The 18,141-nt window shown below is 51.5% G+C and overlaps 3 pseudogenes; all 3 read left to right on the top strand.

Moving 5' to 3' along the window:
• The first annotated feature begins 3,650 nt into the window (after positions 1-3,650).
• LOC136601103 (U2 spliceosomal RNA) lies at positions 3,651-3,778 on the top strand (annotated as a pseudogene).
• A 5,757-nt stretch (positions 3,779-9,535) lies between these two features.
• On the top strand, positions 9,536-9,663 carry LOC136601104 (U2 spliceosomal RNA; annotated as a pseudogene).
• A 5,728-nt stretch (positions 9,664-15,391) lies between these two features.
• On the top strand, positions 15,392-15,519 carry LOC136601105 (U2 spliceosomal RNA; annotated as a pseudogene).
• Positions 15,520-18,141: the final 2,622 nt, after the last annotated feature.

Genomic DNA, 18,141 nt, shown 5'->3' on the forward strand with positions numbered 1-18,141 from the left:
TACCAACTCGTTGTGGGCTTTGGTAAATTCTCCCATTTTCCGTTCAAGGTGGTCAGTTCTGGTAGCTAGGTGGTCGATGTTAGATTGTAATTGACCAGAGAGGCTCTGTATATCTTTAGAAATGTCCTTTTGCAGCGAGATTAGCATAGTCTTCAGAGCGTTTATAGTTAAGGGGCTTTCAGAGTCGGGATAAGCTTGGAGATTGTTGATAGGATCTGTCTGCGGGGGAGTTTCTTGTGGATTGTTATTTTGGCTCTTTTTTGCCGCCGGTCCTTTTGGGGAGGGGGAGGCTGGTAGGGGGTCCTGAACATTCCTTTTCCCTTCGCTTCCAGGGGAGGTGTTGGGATTGGCTGGGGTAGGCGGGAGAGATCCTGTGGAGGAGTATGGAGACAGAGCCGCAGGGCTGTGGGTGTTGGGTATTTCTTCGGTTACGGGGATGTTTGAATGAGATGTGGCGGGTTTGTTTTTGTTGCTCTGTGTGCCAGGCGGGAAGTACTCTGAGAGTCTCCTGGGGGCCGTTGCTTTAATACGTCGCTTAACCATCCTGAATAGTTAATTCTTGGATATGCGCTGTGGATTGGTCGCTATTTGTTGTATAGTGGTCTACTGGGTGGCGTATTCTTTATGGAGGCGTTGGAAGGCGTAGTTGTTTGTTAAAAGTTCCTTTAGAAGCTCATTGATGTTGAGTGGTCCTGTTATGTGTTGCTGAGGAGCCTCATGTGGCGGGTGGAGTTAGAACATAGAGTCCTGCTATTCCATCTTGAGTGCCTTAGGTAGCGCTCCTGTAGAGTTTTGAAGATTTGTTAAGTGTGGCTTTGCCTGATAAGAGTCCTTTCTTTTTTTAGAACTATCAGTATTTGCTGAGAAGAAAGTGTTTGGGATTGAGGAGTCCGCTGGGTCGCACCGGGAATTTGATATTTGCGTCTGCGAGGCGCGCGATGTATTGCTTCCTTGGGTGTTGCGGGGGCTGGGACTTGCTTCCAGGCTATTTTGTAATGCTGAGGAGGCTATATAGTGTTTTTCTGTCAGTACCCTTTGGCACAGGGTCTGTCTTTGTGGGTTGCTGACAGTTTCTATATAGCAGTCTGGCTATGCAGATATTCCTCCACAGATCACTTGGCAGTAAGGTGGGGAGGTATTCTCCTTGTAGTTAACTGTGGGTCCCTCTTCTCAACACACTTAGGCCTCATGTCCACGGGGAAAATCAGATCCGCTGCAGATTCTCCATGTAGAATCTGCAGCGGGTCCCTCCTGCCCCGCGGACATGAGCGCTGAAAATGGGAATAAATGAGAATAAACTCACCTCCCATCCGCTCCGTTTCTTCTCTTCGCGGCGGCGTCATCTTCTCTCGTCGCGGCCGGATCTTCATTCTTCGGCTCGGCGGATGTGCATGATGACGTCGGTGACGTGCCTCGCGCATGCGCCGGGCCGAAGCAAAATGATCCGGCCGCGACTGAGAGAAGATGGCGCGGCGCCGAAGAGAAGAACCGGAGCGTGTAAGTAAAATATGATTTTTGTGTCCCGCGGATCCAGGCGGCTTCCATAGGCTTCAATAGAAGCCCGCGGGAGCCGTCCCCGCGGGAGACCCGCATGAAAATGGAGCATGGTCCAGATTTTTTTCATGCTCCATTTTTTTTAAAATCACTTTTATTGACGATCCGCGGGTATTTATCTACCCGCGGGTGGTCAATGCATCCCTATGGGGTGCGGATCCGCGCGCGGGAGAAGAGTTAAAATCCGCTGCGGATTTTAATTCTTATTTTCCCCGTGGACATGAGGCCTTAGGCCTCCTTCCCACGAACGGATTTACGCCGCGTAAATCCGCGGCACAAATCCGCTGCGTTGCCCCATGCTATTAGGTTCTATTGAACCTAATAGCACAATGCACACGATGCGTAATTCCACCGCGGAATTACGCACCGTGAAATCTCCCGTTGTCACCCGCAGCATGTTCTATTTGCTGCGGGTGTACGCGCTGACGGCTTCCGTTCACGCTATCTCCCGCTGCAACCAGCGGAAGATAGCGTGAAAAAACGCTTCCCCACCTACCGCCGCGCGTCATATGACGCGGCCGGCGCGTCACGTGACACGGCCGGCCGCGTCATGTGACGCGGTGGGCGTGTCACATGACGCGACGGCGGTGTGCAGGGAAGTGTCTTCACGCGATCTTCCGCTGGTAAGTATGGGGTCTCTGGGGGGCGCCGTGACGGGCTTCACTGCGTAATATTACGCGGCGGAGCCCGTCACGCTCGTGGGAAGGAGGCCTTAGGGGCCTCGTTGCTCTTTCTAATGGGCAAGGATTGGCTTTGTTTAGTGCTTTGAGAAAGGGATGAGAAGAGGTTCAGGTCCTGGTTATCTCTGTTTTGGCCACTAGATGGTGCTGTGGTGCATTGATATTTGAATTGCACTACACTTTAATGGAGCCTGCTGTCGGTCTGAGAGCTCCGGGGAGAGGACCTCCGTTCCCCCGCTGCACGTCAGAAATAGTGAGTACTGCTTTAAACTTTGCCTGGTGTTGATGTGCTGGGAGGATCACAGTATCCTCTCTTTTTTACTTTTCTGCTCTGGTCTGGCTAGTATGCCAAGCAGCCTGCTCGACTCAGGGGGGAGGGGGGGCGAGATGGCCGCTGCCTCACAGGGAGCTAGAGACTAGGTTCAGATCTTCCGGTGTGCCCGCCCGTGCTGATTGTCGGCTCTGGGGAGCAGGAGGGGGAAAACCACCAGCGTGGGGATTAGTCCAGCGGGGGATCACCCTGATGATTGTATGTGCCGCCGAGTTGCAGGTTGGTGGCCACGGCGGTATATTCAGAGGGAGGGAGCCGCGGCTGTGTATTTGCAAGGCGCTGCGGTGAGAGCGCGGGCACTGAGGGTGACAGAGCCTCCCCTCCAAGTCGGCAGGGGTTACCTTGTGCCATAGTCCTCTGCTTGGGGCTCCGTGAGCGGTCCTCGCCGGGTGTTTCTGAGCGCGGTACTTGTCGGGTTAGGGCGCGGGCCGCTGTGCAGGGCCGCGGCTCTTCGGCTTCTTTTTGGCGGCTGGAGATCACCAGGTGAGCCTTGTCCGGGCCGGTTGTGGGTTCTGGTGGGTCCCCAGGTGCTGTGCTCTTGTCTGCCTCTGTTTGGGTCACTGATTTGACCCAGAAAAGGGCTGAAAAGGGAGATTCTGTGGAGGAGCAAAACAGCGTGCGACCTCTCTCCTTGCTTGCTAAGCCACGCCCCGGGCCATAGTGTTTTTACGTCCTCCCGAAGTGGGCTTTATTCTCTGAGGAAGTAAAAACATGTGTCCTGCAGAGACTAAAGCCCCTCGGGCTCTGGACGTGACAGCTCCATGCTGTCGGTGTCCGCAGCATGGAGCTGTCATCCCGGGCTGTTCGGACCCGCCCACCCCCGACATTGCGATCGGCGCTATGCAATGGATATGGATGCATTAGACACCTGCAGGTAGTAAAATACCTGCGGATGTCATTTTTCCCTGCAGGCGCGGGTCCCGCGTGCAGGAAAAAATCCGGACATGCTCCATTCAGGCGCGGGTCTCCCGCGGGGACGGCTCACCCTGGTTGAGAAGGCGTTGGGCGGGGCTATGCAAAGGTCTTCCGGCTCCCTCAGTGCATTGTGGGTGTGCCCGGAGTGCTGGCTGAGCGTGTTGCATCTGATACGTCCCCTATCTGGGGATCATATATTAAATGGATTTTTAGAACAGGGAGCTGGAAAAAGTGCTTGCTCTGTCCACTCCGCACATTGACCTGGTATTGCAGTACCTCCAGTACTGGTGCACCCCCTTTCCTACAGCAGTTTCCAAAAGCGGGAAAAAAAACTGATGAGCAAGAGGTGCAGCACAGCTGCGGCTGCTAACAACCAAGCACTTAGATTTAGGCCTCATGTCCACGTGATACATGGCGGAAGTATCGCATGATACTTGTGCGACGGCTCGTGTTTTTGCGTGATGTCCTGTAGTTTTTATTTGTACCATTTTGGAGTTTATAAGACTTTATCGCTGTTTATTATAACTTTTTTTGGAGATAGGAATCGGTTACGTGCACACTTCCCATAGACTTGTACAGGGACCCTTGGTGCGCAAATGTGCACACAAATAGAGCATGATGAGGTTTTGCACTCATGCGAAATGTGTGAGTAAAGAGAATTCTGAAGGCATCCATTGAAACAAATATGTTTGTGTGAAGCGGCCCTTACTGTACTTTTGTTAGCACGAATCAAGCACATTTGCAAGCGCAAAAAAACACGCAACCATGCCGCCATTTATTGAAATGGGCTCTCTTGGAGCGTTAAGGATATGGGGGCGTGGTCAGACCATGATATTGTTCCAATATCCGCCTGTAAAACCCCCTCGAGGCCTGCCCACGGCAGCAGGAACATATCTATCCTAGAATAAGATGCATGTGGCGCGGAGAGAAACGTGTAGTCCCTCTACGATCCATGCATGCACCTCCACACGTCGTATAATTCTTCTGAGTGTATGATTGGGACAATGGGTGACATGCCCCTGCCGCTCGCGGTGGAGTCCAAGGTAGGGTCCACCACTGAGTTTAGATCTCCTCCGATCACCAAATTCCCCTCTCGAATTTTAGCCACTTCGGAAAGAACATGTTTGAAGAATTTGGCCTGCCTTTTAAATGGGAAGTAGACATTTACTAGAGTGTAGGTGGTGGCGTTAATTACGCAGACTAATATTAGAAATCGCCCGCCTGGGTCCACGTATACGTTTTTTTGGGAAAATGTAACGTTCCGGCTAATGGCTATCATTACGCCTTTCTTTTTTTTCCCTTCATTTGATGCCAGGAAAATGTTTGGAAATTTAGGGTGGTTGCAGGGGGGGTGTTTATCTCTCAGGAAGTGTGTCTCTTGGGCGAGGAAGATGTCTGAGTGGGACTTAAGAGCCTGTCTCCAAAGCATGCTACGTTTATAGGGGCTGTTCAGGCCTTTTACATTTAGGGATGTGATGCTAATGGGCATAACTGGTAGGTGGTTTATACGCTGGGGAGTCGTTGTGTTTTTTCATATTAAGTATGGTGGGGGGGGGGTAGGGAAGTGGCCTCCTACTGAACCTTTTATAACTATATTTGACATAAGGAAAAAAAACATCATTAACAGTTAACAAAATCAAAATATTGTTCATCCAGCGCCTATCTGCACTGGATGAATGAACCTTAGGTAGGGGTGGCATTTTAAACCATCCACTTTAGGCTCCGTAAAGGAGAAATATAACTATGGGTTCAAGACCCTTTACAACATCAATTTATGCGTGTCTGCCATGCTTATCTGATGTTTTCCAGTCTTGTTCGATTCTTGTAGGAGATTCTACCGCCGTCCTCAGAGGCTTCTGAAGGATAGGGATCCCCCATTGTTTCAGGAACGAGACGCCTTCTTCTGGCGAGGTGGCAACCTGGATGGTTCCATTTTTTGAGATCAGTAGTTTGGTTGGGAATCCCCATCTATACTTGATGTGCGCCTCTCGTAGTGCTGCTGTAACTTCTGTAAACTTTCTCCGAGACTGCAGAGTGGCGGCTGAAAGATCTGGAAATATTTGTATGTCTTCATATGGAGTCGGTAGTGTGCCTCTACGCCTTCCAACTGCCAAGACTTCCTCTTTTATTTTATGGAAGTGTATTCTTGCTAAGATTTCTCTGGGGGCTGACTCAGGGACAGAGCGTGCTTTTGGAATTCTGTGGGCTCTGTCAACTGCATATTCGATCTCGGGAAGGTCCGGGAGGAGCGTTTGGAGTAATTTGAGTATATATTGTGGAATGTCAGGGGGGGTCACAGTCTCTGGAACTCCCCTAAATTTGAGATTGTTTCTTCTGGATCGGTCTTCCAAGTCTATGACCTTCTCTCTCAAATATGCGACTTCTTCCATACTGCCATGCGCATCTACCAACTCGTTGTGGGCTTTGGTAAATTCTCCCATTTTCCGTTCAAGGTGGTCAGTTCTGGTAGCTAGGTGGTCGATGTTAGATTGTAATTGACCAGAGAGGCTCTGTATATCTTTAGAAATGTCCTTTTGCAGCGAGATTAGCATAGTCTTCAGAGCGTTTATAGTTAAGGGGCTTTCAGAGTCGGGATAAGCTTGGAGATTGTTGATAGGATCTGTCTGCGGGGGAGTTTCTTGTGGATTGTTATTTTGGCTCTTTTTTGCCGCCGGTCCTTTTGGGGAGGGGGAGGCTGGTAGGGGGTCCTGAACATTCCTTTTCCCTTCGCTTCCAGGGGAGGTGTTGGGATTGGCTGGGGTAGGCGGGAGAGATCCTGTGGAGGAGTATGGAGACAGAGCCGCAGGGCTGTGGGTGTTGGGTATTTCTTCGGTTACGGGGATGTTTGAATGAGATGTGGCGGGTTTGTTTTTGTTGCTCTGTGTGCCAGGCGGGAAGTACTCTGAGAGTCTCCTGGGGGCCGTTGCTTTAATACGTCGCTTAACCATCCTGAATAGTTAATTCTTGGATATGCGCTGTGGATTGGTCGCTATTTGTTGTATAGTGGTCTACTGGGTGGCGTATTCTTTATGGAGGCGTTGGAAGGCGTAGTTGTTTGTTAAAAGTTCCTTTAGAAGCTCATTGATGTTGAGTGGTCCTGTTATGTGTTGCTGAGGAGCCTCATGTGGCGGGTGGAGTTAGAACATAGAGTCCTGCTATTCCATCTTGAGTGCCTTAGGTAGCGCTCCTGTAGAGTTTTGAAGATTTGTTAAGTGTGGCTTTGCCTGATAAGAGTCCTTTCTTTTTTTAGAACTATCAGTATTTGCTGAGAAGAAAGTGTTTGGGATTGAGGAGTCCGCTGGGTCGCACCGGGAATTTGATATTTGCGTCTGCGAGGCGCGCGATGTATTGCTTCCTTGGGTGTTGCGGGGGCTGGGACTTGCTTCCAGGCTATTTTGTAATGCTGAGGAGGCTATATAGTGTTTTTCTGTCAGTACCCTTTGGCACAGGGTCTGTCTTTGTGGGTTGCTGACAGTTTCTATATAGCAGTCTGGCTATGCAGATATTCCTCCACAGATCACTTGGCAGTAAGGTGGGGAGGTATTCTCCTTGTAGTTAACTGTGGGTCCCTCTTCTCAACACACTTAGGCCTCATGTCCACGGGGAAAATCAGATCCGCTGCAGATTCTCCATGTAGAATCTGCAGCGGGTCCCTCCTGCCCCGCGGACATGAGCGCTGAAAATGGGAATAAATGAGAATAAACTCACCTCCCATCCGCTCCGTTTCTTCTCTTCGCGGCGGCGTCATCTTCTCTCGTCGCGGCCGGATCTTCATTCTTCGGCTCGGCGGATGTGCATGATGACGTCGGTGACGTGCCTCGCGCATGCGCCGGGCCGAAGCAAAATGATCCGGCCGCGACTGAGAGAAGATGGCGCGGCGCCGAAGAGAAGAACCGGAGCGTGTAAGTAAAATATGATTTTTGTGTCCCGCGGATCCAGGCGGCTTCCATAGGCTTCAATAGAAGCCCGCGGGAGCCGTCCCCGCGGGAGACCCGCATGAAAATGGAGCATGGTCCAGATTTTTTTCATGCTCCATTTTTTTTAAAATCACTTTTATTGACGATCCGCGGGTATTTATCTACCCGCGGGTGGTCAATGCATCCCTATGGGGTGCGGATCCGCGCGCGGGAGAAGAGTTAAAATCCGCTGCGGATTTTAATTCTTATTTTCCCCGTGGACATGAGGCCTTAGGCCTCCTTCCCACGAACGGATTTACGCCGCGTAAATCCGCGGCACAAATCCGCTGCGTTGCCCCATGCTATTAGGTTCTATTGAACCTAATAGCACAATGCACACGATGCGTAATTCCACCGCGGAATTACGCACCGTGAAATCTCCCGTTGTCACCCGCAGCATGTTCTATTTGCTGCGGGTGTACGCGCTGACGGCTTCCGTTCACGCTATCTCCCGCTGCAACCAGCGGAAGATAGCGTGAAAAAACGCTTCCCCACCTACCGCCGCGCGTCATATGACGCGGCCGGCGCGTCACGTGACACGGCCGGCCGCGTCATGTGACGCGGTGGGCGTGTCACATGACGCGACGGCGGTGTGCAGGGAAGTGTCTTCACGCGATCTTCCGCTGGTAAGTATGGGGTCTCTGGGGGGCGCCGTGACGGGCTTCACTGCGTAATATTACGCGGCGGAGCCCGTCACGCTCGTGGGAAGGAGGCCTTAGGGGCCTCGTTGCTCTTTCTAATGGGCAAGGATTGGCTTTGTTTAGTGCTTTGAGAAAGGGATGAGAAGAGGTTCAGGTCCTGGTTATCTCTGTTTTGGCCACTAGATGGTGCTGTGGTGCATTGATATTTGAATTGCACTACACTTTAATGGAGCCTGCTGTCGGTCTGAGAGCTCCGGGGAGAGGACCTCCGTTCCCCCGCTGCACGTCAGAAATAGTGAGTACTGCTTTAAACTTTGCCTGGTGTTGATGTGCTGGGAGGATCACAGTATCCTCTCTTTTTTACTTTTCTGCTCTGGTCTGGCTAGTATGCCAAGCAGCCTGCTCGACTCAGGGGGGAGGGGGGGCGAGATGGCCGCTGCCTCACAGGGAGCTAGAGACTAGGTTCAGATCTTCCGGTGTGCCCGCCCGTGCTGATTGTCGGCTCTGGGGAGCAGGAGGGGGAAAACCACCAGCGTGGGGATTAGTCCAGCGGGGGATCACCCTGATGATTGTATGTGCCGCCGAGTTGCAGGTTGGTGGCCACGGCGGTATATTCAGAGGGAGGGAGCCGCGGCTGTGTATTTGCAAGGCGCTGCGGTGAGAGCGCGGGCACTGAGGGTGACAGAGCCTCCCCTCCAAGTCGGCAGGGGTTACCTTGTGCCATAGTCCTCTGCTTGGGGCTCCGTGAGCGGTCCTCGCCGGGTGTTTCTGAGCGCGGTACTTGTCGGGTTAGGGCGCGGGCCGCTGTGCAGGGCCGCGGCTCTTCGGCTTCTTTTTGGCGGCTGGAGATCACCAGGTGAGCCTTGTCCGGGCCGGTTGTGGGTTCTGGTGGGTCCCCAGGTGCTGTGCTCTTGTCTGCCTCTGTTTGGGTCACTGATTTGACCCAGAAAAGGGCTGAAAAGGGAGATTCTGTGGAGGAGCAAAACAGCGTGCGACCTCTCTCCTTGCTTGCTAAGCCACGCCCCGGGCCATAGTGTTTTTACGTCCTCCCGAAGTGGGCTTTATTCTCTGAGGAAGTAAAAACATGTGTCCTGCAGAGACTAAAGCCCCTCGGGCTCTGGACGTGACAGCTCCATGCTGTCGGTGTCCGCAGCATGGAGCTGTCATCCCGGGCTGTTCGGACCCGCCCACCCCCGACATTGCGATCGGCGCTATGCAATGGATATGGATGCATTAGACACCTGCAGGTAGTAAAATACCTGCGGATGTCATTTTTCCCTGCAGGCGCGGGTCCCGCGTGCAGGAAAAAATCCGGACATGCTCCATTCAGGCGCGGGTCTCCCGCGGGGACGGCTCACCCTGGTTGAGAAGGCGTTGGGCGGGGCTATGCAAAGGTCTTCCGGCTCCCTCAGTGCATTGTGGGTGTGCCCGGAGTGCTGGCTGAGCGTGTTGCATCTGATACGTCCCCTATCTGGGGATCATATATTAAATGGATTTTTAGAACAGGGAGCTGGAAAAAGTGCTTGCTCTGTCCACTCCGCACATTGACCTGGTATTGCAGTACCTCCAGTACTGGTGCACCCCCTTTCCTACAGCAGTTTCCAAAAGCGGGAAAAAAAACTGATGAGCAAGAGGTGCAGCACAGCTGCGGCTGCTAACAACCAAGCACTTAGATTTAGGCCTCATGTCCACGTGATACATGGCGGAAGTATCGCATGATACTTGTGCGACGGCTCGTGTTTTTGCGTGATGTCCTGTAGTTTTTATTTGTACCATTTTGGAGTTTATAAGACTTTATCGCTGTTTATTATAACTTTTTTTGGAGATAGGAATCGGTTACGTGCACACTTCCCATAGACTTGTACAGGGACCCTTGGTGCGCAAATGTGCACACAAATAGAGCATGATGAGGTTTTGCACTCATGCGAAATGTGTGAGTAAAGAGAATTCTGAAGGCATCCATTGAAACAAATATGTTTGTGTGAAGCGGCCCTTACTGTACTTTTGTTAGCACGAATCAAGCACATTTGCAAGCGCAAAAAAACACGCAACCATGCCGCCATTTATTGAAATGGGCTCTCTTGGAGCGTTAAGGATATGGGGGCGTGGTCAGACCATGATATTGTTCCAATATCCGCCTGTAAAACCCCCTCGAGGCCTGCCCACGGCAGCAGGAACATATCTATCCTAGAATAAGATGCATGTGGCGCGGAGAGAAACGTGTAGTCCCTCTACGATCCATGCATGCACCTCCACACGTCGTATAATTCTTCTGAGTGTATGATTGGGACAATGGGTGACATGCCCCTGCCGCTCGCGGTGGAGTCCAAGGTAGGGTCCACCACTGAGTTTAGATCTCCTCCGATCACCAAATTCCCCTCTCGAATTTTAGCCACTTCGGAAAGAACATGTTTGAAGAATTTGGCCTGCCTTTTAAATGGGAAGTAGACATTTACTAGAGTGTAGGTGGTGGCGTTAATTACGCAGACTAATATTAGAAATCGCCCGCCTGGGTCCACGTATACGTTTTTTTGGGAAAATGTAACGTTCCGGCTAATGGCTATCATTACGCCTTTCTTTTTTTTCCCTTCATTTGATGCCAGGAAAATGTTTGGAAATTTAGGGTGGTTGCAGGGGGGGTGTTTATCTCTCAGGAAGTGTGTCTCTTGGGCGAGGAAGATGTCTGAGTGGGACTTAAGAGCCTGTCTCCAAAGCATGCTACGTTTATAGGGGCTGTTCAGGCCTTTTACATTTAGGGATGTGATGCTAATGGGCATAACTGGTAGGTGGTTTATACGCTGGGGAGTCGTTGTGTTTTTTCATATTAAGTATGGTGGGGGGGGGTAGGGAAGTGGCCTCCTACTGAACCTTTTATAACTATATTTGACATAAGGAAAAAAAACATCATTAACAGTTAACAAAATCAAAATATTGTTCATCCAGCGCCTATCTGCACTGGATGAATGAACCTTAGGTAGGGGTGGCATTTTAAACCATCCACTTTAGGCTCCGTAAAGGAGAAATATAACTATGGGTTCAAGACCCTTTACAACATCAATTTATGCGTGTCTGCCATGCTTATCTGATGTTTTCCAGTCTTGTTCGATTCTTGTAGGAGATTCTACCGCCGTCCTCAGAGGCTTCTGAAGGATAGGGATCCCCCATTGTTTCAGGAACGAGACGCCTTCTTCTGGCGAGGTGGCAACCTGGATGGTTCCATTTTTTGAGATCAGTAGTTTGGTTGGGAATCCCCATCTATACTTGATGTGCGCCTCTCGTAGTGCTGCTGTAACTTCTGTAAACTTTCTCCGAGACTGCAGAGTGGCGGCTGAAAGATCTGGAAATATTTGTATGTCTTCATATGGAGTCGGTAGTGTGCCTCTACGCCTTCCAACTGCCAAGACTTCCTCTTTTATTTTATGGAAGTGTATTCTTGCTAAGATTTCTCTGGGGGCTGACTCAGGGACAGAGCGTGCTTTTGGAATTCTGTGGGCTCTGTCAACTGCATATTCGATCTCGGGAAGGTCCGGGAGGAGCGTTTGGAGTAATTTGAGTATATATTGTGGAATGTCAGGGGGGGTCACAGTCTCTGGAACTCCCCTAAATTTGAGATTGTTTCTTCTGGATCGGTCTTCCAAGTCTATGACCTTCTCTCTCAAATATGCGACTTCTTCCATACTGCCATGCGCATCTACCAACTCGTTGTGGGCTTTGGTAAATTCTCCCATTTTCCGTTCAAGGTGGTCAGTTCTGGTAGCTAGGTGGTCGATGTTAGATTGTAATTGACCAGAGAGGCTCTGTATATCTTTAGAAATGTCCTTTTGCAGCGAGATTAGCATAGTCTTCAGAGCGTTTATAGTTAAGGGGCTTTCAGAGTCGGGATAAGCTTGGAGATTGTTGATAGGATCTGTCTGCGGGGGAGTTTCTTGTGGATTGTTATTTTGGCTCTTTTTTGCCGCCGGTCCTTTTGGGGAGGGGGAGGCTGGTAGGGGGTCCTGAACATTCCTTTTCCCTCCGCTTCCAGGGGAGGTGTTGGGATTGGCTGGGGTAGGCGGGAGAGATCCTGTGGAGGAGTATGGAGACAGAGCCGCAGGGCTGTGGGTGTTGGGTATTTCTTCGGTTACGGGGATGTTTGAATGAGATGTGGCGGGTTTGTTTTTGTTGCTCTGTGTGCCAGGCGGGAAGTACTCTGAGAGTCTCCTGGGGGCCGTTGCTTTAATACGTCGCTTAACCATCCTGAATAGTTAATTCTTGGATATGCGCTGTGGATTGGTCGCTATTTGTTGTATAGTGGTCTACTGGGTGGCGTATTCTTTATGGAGGCGTTGGAAGGCGTAGTTGTTTGTTAAAAGTTCCTTTAGAAGCTCATTGATGTTGAGTGGTCCTGTTATGTGTTGCTGAGGAGCCTCATGTGGCGGGTGGAGTTAGAACATAGAGTCCTGCTATTCCATCTTGAGTGCCTTAGGTAGCGCTCCTGTAGAGTTTTGAAGATTTGTTAAGTGTGGCTTTGCCTGATAAGAGTCCTTTCTTTTTTTAGAACTATCAGTATTTGCTGAGAAGAAAGTGTTTGGGATTGAGGAGTCCGCTGGGTCGCACCGGGAATTTGATATTTGCGTCTGCGAGGCGCGCGATGTATTGCTTCCTTGGGTGTTGCGGGGGCTGGGACTTGCTTCCAGGCTATTTTGTAATGCTGAGGAGGCTATATAGTGTTTTTCTGTCAGTACCCTTTGGCACAGGGTCTGTCTTTGTGGGTTGCTGACAGTTTCTATATAGCAGTCTGGCTATGCAGATATTCCTCCACAGATCACTTGGCAGTAAGGTGGGGAGGTATTCTCCTTGTAGTTAACTGTGGGTCCCTCTTCTCAACACACTTAGGCCTCATGTCCACGGGGAAAATCAGATCCGCTGCAGATTCTCCATGTAGAATCTGCAGCGGGTCCCTCCTGCCCCGCGGACATGAGCGCTGAAAATGGGAATAAATGAGAATAAACTCACCTCCCATCCGCTCCGTTTCTTCTCTTCGCGGCGGCGTCATCTTCTCTCGTCGCGGCCGGATCTTCATTCTTCGGCTCGGCGGATGTGCATGATGACGTCGGTGACGTGCCTCGCGCATGCGCCGGGCCGAAGCAAAATGATCCGGCCGCGACTGAGAGAAGATGGCGCGGTGCCGAAGAGAAGAACCGGAGCGTGTAAGTAAAATATGATTTTTGTGTCCCGCGGATCCGGACGGCTTCCATAGGCTTCAATAGAAGCCCGCGGGAGACCCGCATGAAAATGGAGCATGGTCCAGATTTTTTTCATGCTCCATTTTTTTTAAAATCACTTTTATTGACGATCCGCGGGTATTTATCTACCCGCGGGTGGTCAATGCATCCCTATGGGGTGCGGATCCGCGCGCGGGAGAAGAGTTAAAATCCGCTGCGGATTTTAATTCTTATTTTCCCCGTGGACATGAGGCCTTAGGCCTCCTTCCCACGAACGGATTTACGCCGCGTAAATCCGCGGCAAAAATCCGCTGCGTTGCCCCATGCTATTAGGTTCTATTGAACCTAATAGCACAATGCACACGATGCGTAATTCCACCGCGGAATTACGCACCGTGAAATCTCCCGTTGTCACCCGCAGCATGTTCTATTTGCTGCGGGTGTACGCGCTGACGGCTTCCGTTCACGCTATCTCCCGCTGCAACCAGCGGAAGATAGCGTGAAAAAACGCTTCCCCGCCTACCGCCGCGCGTCATATGACGCGGCCGGTGCGTCACGTGACACGGCCGGCCGCGTCATGTGACGCGGTGGGCGTGTCACATGACGCGACGGCGGTGTGCAGGGAAGTGTCTTCACGCGATCTTCCGCTGGTAAGTATGGGGTCTCTGGGGGGCGCCGTGACGGGCTTCACTGCGTAATATTACGCGGCGGAGCCCGTCACGCTCGTGGGAAGGAGGCCTTAGGGGCCTCGTTGCTCTTTCTAATGGGCAAGGATTGGCTTTGTTTAGTGCTTTGAGAAAGGGATGAGAAGAGGTTCAGGTCCTGGTTATCTCTGTTTTGGCCACTAGATGGTGCTGTGGTGCATTGATATTTGAATTGCACTATACTTTAATGGAGCCTGCTGTCGGTCTGAGAGCTCCGGGGAGAGGACCTCCGTTCCCCCGCTGCACGTCAGAAATAGTGAGTACTGCTTTAAACTTTGCCTGGTGTTGATGTGCTGGGAGGATCACAGTATCCTCTCTTTTTTACTTTTCTGCTCTGGTCTGGCTAGTATGCCAAGCAGCCTGCTCGACTCAGGGGGGAGGGGGGGCGAGATGGCCGCTGCCTCACAGGGAGCTAGAGACTAGGTGCAGATCTTCCGGTGTGCCCGCCCGTGCTGATTGTCGGCTCTGGGGAGCAGGAGGGGGAAAACCACCAGCGTGGGGATTAGTCCAGCGGGGGATCACCCTGATGATTGTATGTGCCGCCGAGTTGCAGGTTGGTGGCCACGGCGGTATATTCAGAGGGAGGGAGCCGCGGCTGTGTATTTGCAAGGCGCTGCGGTGAGAGCGCGGGCACTGAGGGTGACAGAGCCTCCCCTCCAAGTCGGCAGGGGTTACCTTGTGCCATAGTCCTCTGCTTGGGGCTCCGTGAGCGGTCCTCGCCGGGTGTTTCTGAGCGCGGTACTTGTCGGGTTAGGGCGCGGGCCGCGGCTCTTCGGCTTCTTTTTGGCGGCTGGAGATCACCAGGTGAGCCTTGTCCGGGCCGGTTGTGGGTTCTGGTGGGTCCCCAGGTGCTGTGCTCTTGTCTGCCTCTGTTTGGGTCACTGATTTGACCCAGAAAAGGGCTGAAAAGGGAGATTCTGTGGAGGAGCAAAACAGCGTGCGACCTCTCTCCTTGCTTGCTAAGCCACGCCCCGGGCCATAGTGTTTTTACGTCCTCCCGAAGTGGGCTTTATTCTCTGAGGAAGTAAAAACATGTGTCCTGCAGAGAATAAAGCCCCTCGGGCTCTGGACATGACAGCTCCATGCTGTCGGTGTCCGCAGCATGGAGCTGTCATCCCGGGCTGTTCGGACCCCCCCACCCCCGACATTGCGATCGGCGCTATGCAATGGATATGGATGCATTAGACACCTGCAGGTAGTAAAATACCTGCGGATGTCATTTTTCCCTGCAGGCGCGGGTCCCGCGTGCAGGAAAAAATCCGGACATGCTCCATTCAGGCGCGGGTCTCCCGCGGGGACGGCTCACCCTGGTTGAGAAGGCGTTGGGCGGGGCTATGCAAAGGTCTTCCGGCTCCCTCAGTGCATTGTGGGTGTGCCCGGAGTGCTGGCTGAGCGTGTTGCATCTGATACGTCCCCTATCTGGGGATCATATATTAAATGGATTTTTAGAACAGGGAGCTGGAAAAAGTGCTTGCTCTGTCCACTCCGCACATTGACCTGGTATTGCAGTACCTCCAGTACTGGTGCACCCCCTTTCCTACAGCAGTTTCCAAAAGCAGGAAAAAAAACTGATGAGCAAGAGGTGCAGCGCAGCTGCGGCTGCTAACAACCAAGCACTTAGATTTAGGCCTCATGTCCACGTGATACATGGCGGAAGTATCGCATGATACTTGTGCGACGGCTCGTGTTTTTGCGTGATGTCCTGTAGTTTTTATTTGTACCATTTTGGAGTTTATAAGACTTTATCGCTGTTTATTATAACTTTTTTTGGAGATAGGAATCGGTTACGTGCACACTTCCCATAGACTTGTACAGGGACCCTTGGTGCGCAAATGTGCACAAAAATAGAGCATGGTGAGGTTTTGCACGCATGCGAAATGTGTGAGTAAAGAGAATTCTGAAGGCATCCATTGAAACAAATATGTTTGTGTGAAGCGGCCCTTACTGTACTTTTGTTAGCACGAATCAAGCACATTTGCAAGCGCAAAAAAACACGCAACCATGCCGCCATTTATTGAAATGGGCAATTAGTGTAATTAGAATAATACATGTTCTGCCCCTGCAGAAATGCACGAGAAAATAAAGGGGACTGCTTTTTTTTTTAAACAAAATGCGCATGCAAAATACACTTATGTGAAGGAACTCGCTGCAATCAGCGGGTTCTACTGACGTGTATTTAGCATGTATATTTTTCATGCATAATATGCTGCGCAAATACATCTGTGTGAATCTGGCCGAAGAGCCCACGGTGGTATGCGTAAAACGCTGCGTCTCTGCGGTGAGAACACAGTCGTGGACATGAGCCCTAAGGCTGGAGCTCTATGGAGTCTTTCGCCATGACATGGGTCATGTGACCAAAGATCGCTGTGCAGCCCTGTGAACTTGCATTCTCAAATATATCAATGGGGTCGCGCAAGTTCCCACAACCTATAGATTGCTTAAACCTCTACGAGGTTGGATTTTTGCAATATATTGGTCGCAGCTACTTGTGAGTTGTATCGCAACTCCATTGTCTTCAGTAAGGCCGGTTGCACACGACCGCTTCACATTCCGAATGCGGGATACCACTGCGGAATCTGGCCGTTAACCCAGACGGTGACCCTGCGTTCCTGCAGAATCTGCAATGCGGATGACCGCGAGAGTGAAGGAAGTAGCAGTAGTATGTATCTTTCAATGCATGTGATTTGCTGCGGATCCTCCGTGTGGACGACGACTGTGGATTGAACAATAGGAAACCGGTGGTGTGAAGCCGGCCCGAGAGTGTGAGGTCGCAGGGCTATACAGCAATCTTGGTCGCGTAGCACTAGTCTCATTGCATGACTACGACTCCGCCGTTCATGGGAGCTCAGTGCTTGACCATCTCCGTCAGCTCCACAGAAGTGAATGGAGAAGTAGTCACACGTTTAAAGAAATCTCATCCATATAATGCGGAAAAACAATCTACAGTTTAAATTGACCTGTGGGGTGGATTTTAAAGCTGCCCCTTCAGCAGCGCTCTGCACTCACACTATAGCAGGTTAGTGTGAGAGCGCAGAGTGCTGCTGAAGGGGCCACGGAATTGTTCCTTTTAGAACAAAAGTTCCTGGCGGGAACAAATCACAATCATCATCTTCCGCCAAGTCACTAAGATGACTAATCCGATATTTTTGTATCTAAGTGAACTGAATATGGCCGCCACCACAACTTGCCTCCAACTTTCCTAGTCTTCTGCACAACATCATTACATGTCTACACCACTTTGTTTTCAGGAGCCGAGGCAAGTGGGGTGACGACTACCGAGCGAGGCTCTGTTCGTGTCAGTGGTAGGGAGCTCCATGATGGTCATCAGGTTACCAACATGTTCTGTCACCCAGCTTTCCTAGTTCCTGAATGGCCAGCTTCACAGAGCGCCACTTTTTACAACCCATACCCGTCGCTGAGGTCAAGAAATACCCCAAAAAGCATTAGAGGAGGGGGGAAACCTGGTTTTCTTGCCCCATGTGCCCATCCCAACCAGCCTCTGTAATTACCCCCGCCGTCGGACATAAAACGCAGTTTACGTTATTTTAGGGAATGCTAAAATGCTCCTCTCTTCAGTAGCTCCACTCTAGCCACTTCACTGATCTGCTGGATAGAATGTATTGGCTAGTGGTAGGATCTCCCAGCAGCCACTACACTCCAGACGCACCATCCAATCAGTGAGCGGGGAGCAGGGCTAGTGAGCGGCAGCTCTGGGGAGGACGCAGCAGTTCTGAACTCCATGTCTTCTGGGGTGGGTGCGGTGGCCGGGCTTCAGTTCCTGCAGGCAGAGCTGCACATCCAGCAGGTGAGGCCATCATATCTCTAGTGGGCATTAGTGTTTACAGCTGCTTTAACCAGGGCATTGTGGGTAATGGGCGGGGCCATAGTCTCCGCTGGGGCATTGTGGGTAATTGGGGGGGGGGGGCTCTCTAGTCTTCGCTGGGACTGGTGGGGTCATAAATGGAGAGGTTTATGTGCACAACAGAAGCAGCTGCACAGCGCAGGCCAAGTCTTCATGCATGGCTGTCGTCGCACAGGAGGCTGGAGGGGCGGGTGTATAACAGCACCTAGCGGAGACGGCGCGGCCCCAACTGCACCGCTCTGCGCCATTTGCGTGCGGCGCGGGGACTTCTTACAGATGCAACACCATTGTACC

This window comes from Eleutherodactylus coqui, unplaced genomic scaffold, assembly GCF_035609145.1.
Source record: "Eleutherodactylus coqui strain aEleCoq1 unplaced genomic scaffold, aEleCoq1.hap1 HAP1_SCAFFOLD_30, whole genome shotgun sequence".
Taxonomy (NCBI): domain Eukaryota; kingdom Metazoa; phylum Chordata; class Amphibia; order Anura; family Eleutherodactylidae; genus Eleutherodactylus; species Eleutherodactylus coqui.